We start from the raw sequence: 10516 nt of genomic DNA, 5'->3' as shown, positions 1-10516 counted from the left end.
AAACATCAGATGTTAACAATCTAGTTTCTGATATTTGTTAAATAAAAATAATTAGTTTCATATGTTATTCACTCAGTTTTCTCATATTAAAACAAATTCTGATGAATATAAATAAACCAAAAATCAAACACAGATAAGTATATAATAGTTTCTGCTCAAGAGATTGCATGCACATTGAGCCCTTTAGTATTTCTATTTACAATTTTCAAATCATTGTGGATTATGTGATCCTCGTTTGGTTTTGAGCGGCTTTATGAGTTTGTGTCCACTTTCAAGAATGTCTTCCACCTTCATTAGTTTAGTAGTCCTTCGCTTCTTTGCTTTCTCTACTTGTTGGTATTCTTCATGAAACTTTCTCTTACCCCTTTCACACTTCACATAATCATTTTCGGATTGGACACAAGTAGGATTTTTGGCTGGCACTAGATCTCTATGTTCGTTTGGTTTGTGTCTTGCAGATGGCCTCATAACTCGCACAAAAGATCCAAATGCATGAGTTGGTGTATTCTTTGAAGTTCTATTGCTATTGTTTTTCTTCTGCTTCTGTAAATGTGATTTAATGAACACTTGTTCATTCACATTTGCATCAATATCTTGAACATTTCCATCATCATCCATTCCAACAAAGATCTCATGCATGTCTATTGATGGAGTCCTAGTTAGTAAGAGGGAACCCTGATCAAATGGCGGAGAAAGTAAACCATTATGGTCATCTTTGACATCTTTTGGACAAACATACTCAATAGATGAGTCTACTAGAGGAAAAGTCTCTATCCATATGTCAACAAGCTCTTTCCAATAGGAGACAAGCTTCTCAGCTATGGAACGGACTTGTTACAAATGATGTCTTCTTAATCTATTCACCACCCTCCCAATTTTAGTCACCTCAAGAGTCTCTACAGAGAGTTGCATCAACTCCAATCTCCTCAGACACTCATGCACTTGATTTGGCGACTCCGCAGGGTGTAACAAGATTTCTTTGATCCTCCCAACTTCTCTAACAATAGCTATCTCCTCCTCTATTTCCTCTATAAGGGTTTCAGCCTCATCAAAAGTGTAATTACTAGCCTTCTTTCTCTCCTTGAGATTTTTTCTCTCCTTAGGAATCTCCTGTTTTTCTTGGTGCCCTTCACATCTTGGAACAAACACTCCTCGTTTTCCTTTTATATTATCACCTGCCAATGCCAATGTCAATGCATTGCATTCTCCACGCCTAGCAAACCTAGGTGAGTACAATCTCTGAGCAATTCTCTCCCTCCTAGTCATTAATTCTTGAGGGCAATGAGAAGCTGCAACTAAAATGGCATTTTCAATTACAGTACATATATCAACCTCCCCACGCCCAAAAACATCCCTCCACAACTCCATGATTATTCCTTCCTATTTTAAAACTTCAATCCAAAACTCCAATAGAGTTTTTCAAGGAAAATTTGCAATGTAATCAAAACCCTAAAAAAACAAAGGATTTTTTACACCCTTAAACAAGACCCTGAAACGACGCAACTGTAACTCCAAAGACAAAGCGTTCAAAGTAACAAGAAGATTACAAGCCTAGATTACAAGCCTAGATTTATAGCCAAGAACTATTTCTAGATTCAAAAAGTCTTTTTGTACAGCTATTTCTTGGAATCATTCCGTTTAGAGCACCCCTAGACAACCTTTTTGCTCATTTATGCCCTTCTTTATTAATTTTTGAATTTAGAAACCCAAGAACTTTCTATTTTGGAATCAATCGTTTTACTCACAAACATCAATTGATTCTCAGCAGGATATAACTTCCTTCGTAGGTGGTATAAGTCTACAGTTTTTATAGGGCAATTTTCTATTACCTCGGCAATACTCTTTACTTGGAAGGAAACTGTAGCGAAAGAACTTCACAAAAAGAGGAAGAGACCAGAATACAAATAGCAATAAAATCTTTTCGAAGGTAATGGCATGCACAAATGCTCTATCAAATTTTGAATGTGTATATATTTATTATAAAAATATTAAAAATAGGCCAACGTATAACAAAAATAAATACAATAAATTTGATTATAATTTTATAGTATTGCATTATTTAATTGTTTATGTAATGATGTCTATCTCATTATTGAAGTATATTTGTTGTTAAAAGAAAAAACAATTCTAATGGTTTAATGTAAATTTTTTTATTATGGAGGAATGGTAGAATTAAAATAATTTTTTGAGGAGCTACACTTAGAATAAAAATCAAGATTTCAAATCATAAAGGGTCATGAAATAAGTTGTGGTTCCACAAGGTACTATGTGGCTCTTTTTTTGACAGTCTTTGTCAACTTTTAGTACACAAAAGTGTTTTTACAAATTTGATTTAAAATGAAATTATAGAAAAAATAAAGATCAATATTACTCATTTTATTGAAAAATGATATTAATATTAATTCTATTTTATTTATCATCAAAGACTAGTGTGATAACAAATTATATTTATATTATAAGATTTAAATTATAGAAAATCTAGAACCAATAATCCAAGTCTGCGATTTAGGGGGAAATATAATGATTTTAAATCAAATGTTATGATCACAATGAAAATGCTTCTTATTAGGTACTTCACGATGAACGTGTTATAGAGCTTCCTTAAAGAGGTTGATGCCTACATCCTCTTTCATATATACCCCTATCAACTTCATTTGGTCTCTAATTGTTGATTGTTGATTATGGATTGTGCTCTATTCTCTTCAATTATACATACTTTACATTTTCATATCTCCACCTTCCTTAGAAACCAATATTTCCTATTCAAGGAAATTTCTTATCCTAGATGACCCTTCTTTATGTCCAAGTTTTTATAACTTCACCAAAAAATCATTCTTCATTCTTATCTGAAATCTTCTTTCTTTATGAAATCTCTCCAATCTTCAATATCTACAACTAGGGATCTATTTAGGGGCTATGTTTATAACGGTTATATCATATTAATTTTTTCTAGGGATGGCTAAATCTTCATCTATTTTCTTACCTTAATTTTCATATCTTCTAGAAAATATTTGTGAAAAACTTACTTATGGAGTCACTCTACCTTTTCTTTTCTTGTAATGCCCTATTTGGGAAGCCTTGGACAAAAAGGATAAAATATGCACATAATAACTTTTTTCTTAATAATAAGTTAATTCACATGATGATCAAGTCACTAAGTGTGAAAATTAAATATCTAAACAAGATACAAACTCAAGGAACATGCAATAATCACATGTTCTTACATACAACAAGAAGTCTTTCTAATACTTCCAAAGATTCCCAAGTTATAAACGACACACTTAGAATGGACAACACACATTTTGAGATTAATAAAATGAGAGTGGGACACCACTCACATAGTGTAAGAGGTAGATATTACTATATCTATCACAAAAAAGACATTCTTTTAAACCACACAGTTTCATTTAACATGATATGGAATTTCAAAACACTAAATTTACATATAAATGGGGTTAAGCATTCACAAATGAGCACAAATATGACCTATTATGGATGAGATGGTTTCTACATGAAATAGGGTATCCAAAACCATTTTACATTTTTTGGAGGATGGATAAAAGCGTACTATTTCTAATATGAGAAAATAGGAAATAAAATGCTAGTAGAGTATTGTACAATACACTTGAATTAGTCTCAAAATACCAAATACTTTCCATATGAGCTAGAAATAGGTATGTGGTGATAATTTACTTCCCATAAGATCCACACATTGGTCTTATATGAAAATGTATTCTAGGTCATATGACATTACAATCCACTTCATATGGACTCTATTCTAAAAGCCATAAGCTTTGAATCGACTATCTAATTGATGCTATTCAAAATGTATTGAAAAAGTATTAATGAATTCTATGATATGATGGACCTAAAGACTATTAGAAAATTTAAAAAATTTGTTACCATCCACTTGAGTTAAGTATAGGCTTAAATTGGCAGTCATTGTTGGTAAAACATGCAAAGGATAAGATTTTTTGAACAATAAAATAGTAGGGATATGAACACCCATGTATGGAATTAAATAAAATATAGATCTACACCAAGGAACTTTAGGTATATATAAATATAGAAGAATCATCCACTTGATTAAAAAATAGTGATGTACAAGTAAAGAATAACCATAGAAGGCTATATCAATATTAATACCTACAACATCATATACATGTATACATCAAATATGTATGCAACAAAAAGAGTGAGCATAAAAGCTCCATATCTTGTTGATGGAGGAATTTACTAATTGCTCATCAGTCCCCAGTATTGTTATAGTTAGAAACATCTCCTAAAACTATGGAACTTGTAGGCTCAACCCATTGTGCTCATAGAGATAACAAGCTAGTCATAGACATAAGGTATACACACAAGAAAAGAGTGGCTAACACACACCAGGGTTTACTTTAGTGGTGAATATTCACCAATTAAAAAATTTCACACATTGATATACATCGATTTTACAATTTTTCCCACATATGTAGCAGGGCATGTCACCCAAAATTTACAAAAAAAGGTCAAAACCCTAGGCCCATCATTGCAGGATTTATGCCATTGACTCTCCTTTTCATGCAATATAACCAATCAAAATTATTATTTGCACATGACATATTATCTACATTCGCCTATGATTTCCAAGGGAATTTTTTTGATGACCTTAATTTACCCATGGTTTTGAAAGGTTTCTTTGGGAGAGGGACAACATTCACCACACAATTTTGCAGACATGTGTCCCACACTAATGCAATCTTTCCAACTATAATATGCATGGTCACATATTGGGAAAACCATAATCACCTTGGAAATTATATAAGACATTTTTATTATTATGTAGGCTTCACCAAATATTTTGTATATTCTATAATATTCCCATGAAAATTTCCCAAAAGGTTTGGTATAAATATATTTATAGAATAGTAGGTTCATTGATTTTCAATCGATAGTGAAGTCTCAATTTCTTGAACTGGGTGAGTGGCAATTGCAATTGAGGTAAGGGTGAGTAACTTAGACCCCTACATGTCTAGGCTTTGTAATTTTAGTTTGTTCTTATTTAGTAGGTAAAAGTTAGACTATTAATGGCTAGTTATCAGCTAGGACTAGTGACCACTGAGTCACCCACTAAACAGGGAGACCTTATAGGACATCTATATATTTTAGTGTAGGTAAATATATGCCATAGTTGTCTGCCACTTCTTCAACATGTTGATTTTTTTGGCAACATATATTTCTTTGGAGATGTTAAACATGAACAAGTTTAATAGTTCTACATGTGGTAGAAACCAAGAAAGACCACCCAAACACACTCATAGAACCTTTTCATCATATTTAAGTGGCCAAAATTTGGAAGATAAAACATAACAAGTATATCTACAAGATTCTCATCCACTCTTAGTGTCGCTCCCACATATTCAAGAAGTTAGAAAACCTGATATCTATTACCATAATGAACTTGAAGAAGATCTTCAAGTAAATACATAGAGTAGCCAAGATCTTGAGGTGAATGCCTAAAGAAGCCATAGCAATATTCATATAATCAACTTGGATGAAAATTCCAAAGATGGTGATGGTGCATTCGCAAGAAAGGGAAAAAGGATTTACAAAGCAAAAAGTAATGCTAAATGAAAAAAAAAACCGTTGGAATTGGCATCTATCGATAAGCAATTTTCAAATGGAATGGGCTTCAAAGTATCCATTCATTGAATGTTTGTGCAATCCAAAAGAAGTTTAGGATATGCACCAGGATAAATAAAAGGGAAAATAAGTTACGGCTAAAAATTGATATCATAGAAAAGCATATGATAAATTAATGAGAATAAAAATCATAGATGGAGTGAAAAAGTCTATTATAAGATGGAAAACCAAGGAGGACTGTCAATGTGTCAAGAATGCAAAAATATTTTAATTTTAGGAGAAAGTATAAACAAAGCTTAATGATGTCAAAGTGATGTAGGAGCATCCTTGGGTTTTTATCAATCTTTCATGTTGGATGTATTTTGGCTAGGAGTTATGGACTTGGTCACCAAACAATGTTGCTCGATCGCTGAAGGGTGTAGTTATGGCCAAGGAGCTCGATCATCGTAGGGGCTCAATCATTATTGGAGCTTGGCACCTTTTGAGTGCTCAAAATGTATTAGGAGCTTGACATCTTCTATTTCTCGATATTCACTATGCTCAACATGCAATAGGAGCTTGACATGTACTAGGAGCTTGATAATGCTTGTAGTTTGGCTAATGCTTGGCTTAGTTTCCCTAATGCTTGGTCTAGTCATAGTTCCCTTAGGTGTCAATTTTTATATGAGCTAAGGGTGTGTGCACCAAGATGGTGTACAAAAAGGGGGGGTATAAGTGTACACCTTTTTCTAAAATCAGGTAAACCTGAACTTGGATGAGAAATTTGAGAGTCATCCACTAAAAATGACAAGATGCATAAAACATACAAATTGTAGTACTATGAATATACTTTCTAAACTACTAGAGTTTTTACAAATGGATAAGGTTAAGTAGGTCAAACCTTTCAAACATGAAAAATAGTTCCTAATTCTTATAGAAAACATAACATAGCCATTTTTGTGTGCAACACAAAGACATAGTTATATTTAGCATTTTGCATATCCCTTTGGTAGGATGATAGTTCAGAGTCATATCTAGAAGTTGTGTATTTTTTTTTAAATTTTATGATGATTTTTTTTTGTAATGAATTAGTGAATAGACTACATCTTGAAATTTTGGTACTTGTTCGTGTGTTGAGCATAACTTACATCAAAATTATTGAAAATTGAAGCTTTCTTTTAAAAATATGTATATGATCAAGTATAAAACAATAATATGCAATTTATTTTGAATTTGGTTAAGTATATCAAAAGTTATTAAAAAAATGGTAGACATATGTCTATAAGGAATGCCAAGGCATTGGTAAAACTAATTAAAGTTTACAATGTTAATGTTGTCCAAAAAAAGAAAAAATTATATGGTTAAAAAGCTAAGAAGACATGTAAGATTATGGTGATGATTTTAGAGATACCCATTTCACCATTAGTGTACCTGATGAAGACAAAGATGATAATTCATCTTAGAAAATTAAAAAATACTAAACAAGTGTCTATCATGTCCCCCAATCCTTGTCTCCATCCCATCCTCTCTCTCATTTTCACTCTTTATCCTATCCCCTTCGCTCTTTATCCTATCCCTAACTCTCTTTCTCATATCCCCCCCCTCTCTCTCTCTCTCTCTCTATATATATATATATATATATATATATATATATATATATATATATCATATCCACTAATCTCTCTCCATCCTCTCTCTCTCTCTGTCTCTCTCCTCTCTCTCTCTCTCCTATCCCCTCTCCCTCTTTCTCCCATCCCTTTCTCTCTCTCACACTCTTTGTAGCCTTTCCCCAAATCTATCTCTCTCTCTCTCTCACACACACACACACACACACACACACACACACACACATCCACCTCTCTCTTTCTCCTATCCCCATCTATCTCTCACTCTTTCTATCATATCCTCTAATACTTCTCTCCATCCCATCCTCTCTCTCTCTCTCTCTCTCTCTCTCTCTCTCTCTCTCTCTCTCTCTCTCTCTCTCTCTCTCCTATCCCCTTCTCTTTGACTGTTTAAATCATATCCCCTAATATCTCTCTCTCTCTCACACACACACATTCTCTCCATATCTCTCACTCTTTCTATCATATCACCAATATATATATATATATATATCACTCTCTCACACACAATTTCTATCATCTCCCCTAATCTCTCTCCCTATCTCATATCCTCTCTCTCTCTTCCTCCTATCTTCTTCTCTCTCATTCATTCTCTTCACCTCTCTCTCTCTCTCTCACACACACACACACACACTCATATCCCCCTCTTATCCCCTAATCTCTCACTCTCATATCTCTTCTCTCTCTCTTTCTCTTATCATCTTCTCTCTCACCCCCATTCACTCTCCCTCTCTCTTATTCCCTCCCTCTCCTTCTATCCCCTTCTATCTCTTTATCCTAGCCTCATCCTCTCTCTCATTCTCTCCATCACTCCCTCCCTTCTTCAATCTACCTTTATGTAATAGTAATATAGAACCTGATCGAGTTTTGTATAACCTAATTAGGTTTTATAAAACCTAATCAGATTATAAAAACCAATCAGGTTATTTTTCTATATAAACAATGTAGTTAGAGCTTAATAACCTAAAAAAATTATTAAAATCTATTCATAAAACAACTGAGGGAGTATCCTAAGTATTGGAGAACATTGATATGTTGCATTCATGACTATATTTTTCATTCATGTCAACATAGTAGTAATTTTGTAAAGGCTAGAAGAGTAGTAGTTGGATATCTTATGATGCATAGTGAAGGACATGTTCCTAAGGTTGTCCTAATGGCATTGTTAAGAGGACTAAGTCTAAGTCAATGGTGTATGAGAGTTACACTTGATTTACTAGAAGTAGTATAGAAATAGAGTACTGGAAAATAGCATTTTGATGATCTATTTCTATCTTTCATCTTAGATGTAATGAAGAGATGCAAAATCACATAGTGATAGATGATAGTCATGTGGTGACATCAGTGTGTGTGCAATATGTGGTATCACACATGTGAAGTTTTCTATAGATTGTGAGTTGATAGTGCTATTGCAATTGTGAATTAATTAATTATCTTAATTTAATTAATTGGGAAAGCCTCAAGGATGACTCAAGGAATTATTATGAAGATACAGTATAAATGAAAATTGTTTTCCTTATTTGTAAGACATCTAGGAGAAGAAGATCAAGTGGAATGTGAAGTATTAGTGCATAGTGCAAGGAGTAGAATACTTACTAAATGTGTGTAAGTGATCCAAGGGATCATTGGATGCATAGTATGAGGTCTGGATTACAAGATCTAAAGGAGTAGAATTCTAGTTGACAGGACAAAGATAGAGGAAGTAAATTTTAGTTCTATTATCCTACAAGGAATAATATAGAGATCATTTGGACAATGGGTTCAATTATTTTAACCTTGAAGCTATTTGGGCAATGGGTCTAGCTATCTTCCACAACTCCTAAATAGGGTTGGAATCTCCAAACAGGGATTCAAAGTCTCCTAATAGAGACTCATATATACTGAACATTGTAATAGATTCCTAATAGGGTCTATCCTCTAAGAAGGAATATTTATATTAGTATATCATCTTGTGGGTACCATTCCCCCCAGGGTTTCCCAAGTTAATATATCTGGTGTTAATTGTGCATGAGTATCTTGTTGTGATTTTAGTTTGTATTACTCACATGGTTAAGTTTGTTTCAAGTTAATGATTGTGATAATAGTTAGATAACTAATCCCCCCCCCCCTTCTTAGTTATATCAGTGGACTAGATATATTCTAACAATTAGTATCAGAGCATAATGTCCTTGAAGATAAGGCATAATGACTTTGGGAGATCGATGGAAAATATGTTCAGGAAAGATAGTCCAAGATTCAATGGGGCCAACTATTATAGTTGGAAGGAAAATATTAAGAATCATCTACTATGCATGGGTCTAGGATATTGGCTTTTAATGAAAGCTAAGAAGACAATTGTTGAAGAATCAAAGCTAGAGGAGTGAAATGAGGGAGAAAGAGATCTATTCATGTGTAACATGAGAGCCAAAGAAGCCCTAGTGTCACCTCTTCCAAAGAATGAATACAATCAGGTAAAGATAGTTCAAACTTCTCATGAAATTTGGAAAGCATTAGAAGCTACTTTTGAAGGTGATGATCATGCAAAAAGAATGAGATTGGAAAATTAGATTTACACATTTCAAGATGCTAAGATGATGGAAGATGAATATATAAGAAGTTATGTTGGTAGAATATTAAAAATTATTGTAGGTATTTGGTCTCTTGGTGGAACTAAACAAGATGATGAGGTTATATGGAAGATCTTGAAAAGTTTGACACCACCATTCAAGTAGACAACTCATTTGATTTAGCTAGTAGTGCCCTGCACCAAAGATTTCACAAAGGAAACATTGCTTGGAAGGTTAGAGTTTTTAGAAGTAGAAATAAAACAGTTTGGCGAACTAGCCAGAGTTGAGACAGCTTTCAGTGCTTTGAACATTCGACCTAATCTATCAAGAAGTGCAAGTGCAAGAGAATTTTTTTTTTTTTGTAGTAGATCTAAAGAAGATAAGAATATTGAAGAAGGAATAACCCTTCTAGTAAAAAGAGAAAAAGGTGGTAAGAAAATATTTAAGTGTTAGACTTGTGATGAATATGTTCATTATGCATCTGAATGTCCTAAAAGAGAGAAAAAGTTTGGAGGAAAATTTAAGCCTAGAAGAGATAAGGATAAAAATTGTCAATATGCTAATGAGGATGAAGAATCTGATGAAAGAGATCAGAGTGAAAGTGATGATAAATAAGGATTTGTGGCTATCAAGGAAGATGATCTTGATAGAGAAATTAGAGAAGAAATTATATTGAATAATTGACAATGGATGTTCACATTACATGACTAGTGATATAAACAAGTTTGTTAAGATTTAAAATCA

The 10516-nt window shown here is 33.2% G+C and overlaps 1 pseudogene; it reads right to left on the bottom strand.

Annotated features, from left to right (window-relative positions):
- Nucleotides 1–210: 210 nt before the first annotated feature.
- LOC149536110 (putative mediator of RNA polymerase II transcription subunit 26b) lies at nucleotides 211–1368 on the bottom strand (annotated as a pseudogene).
- Nucleotides 1369–10516: the final 9148 nt, after the last annotated feature.

The sequence above is a fragment of the Cupressus sempervirens genome, chromosome 10 (assembly GCF_028749045.1).
Source record: "Cupressus sempervirens isolate cs-2001-9-10 chromosome 10, ASM2874904v1, whole genome shotgun sequence".
Taxonomy (NCBI): Eukaryota; Viridiplantae; Streptophyta; class Pinopsida; order Cupressales; family Cupressaceae; genus Cupressus; species Cupressus sempervirens.
This window is presented reverse-complemented; position numbering and strand designations above follow the sequence as displayed.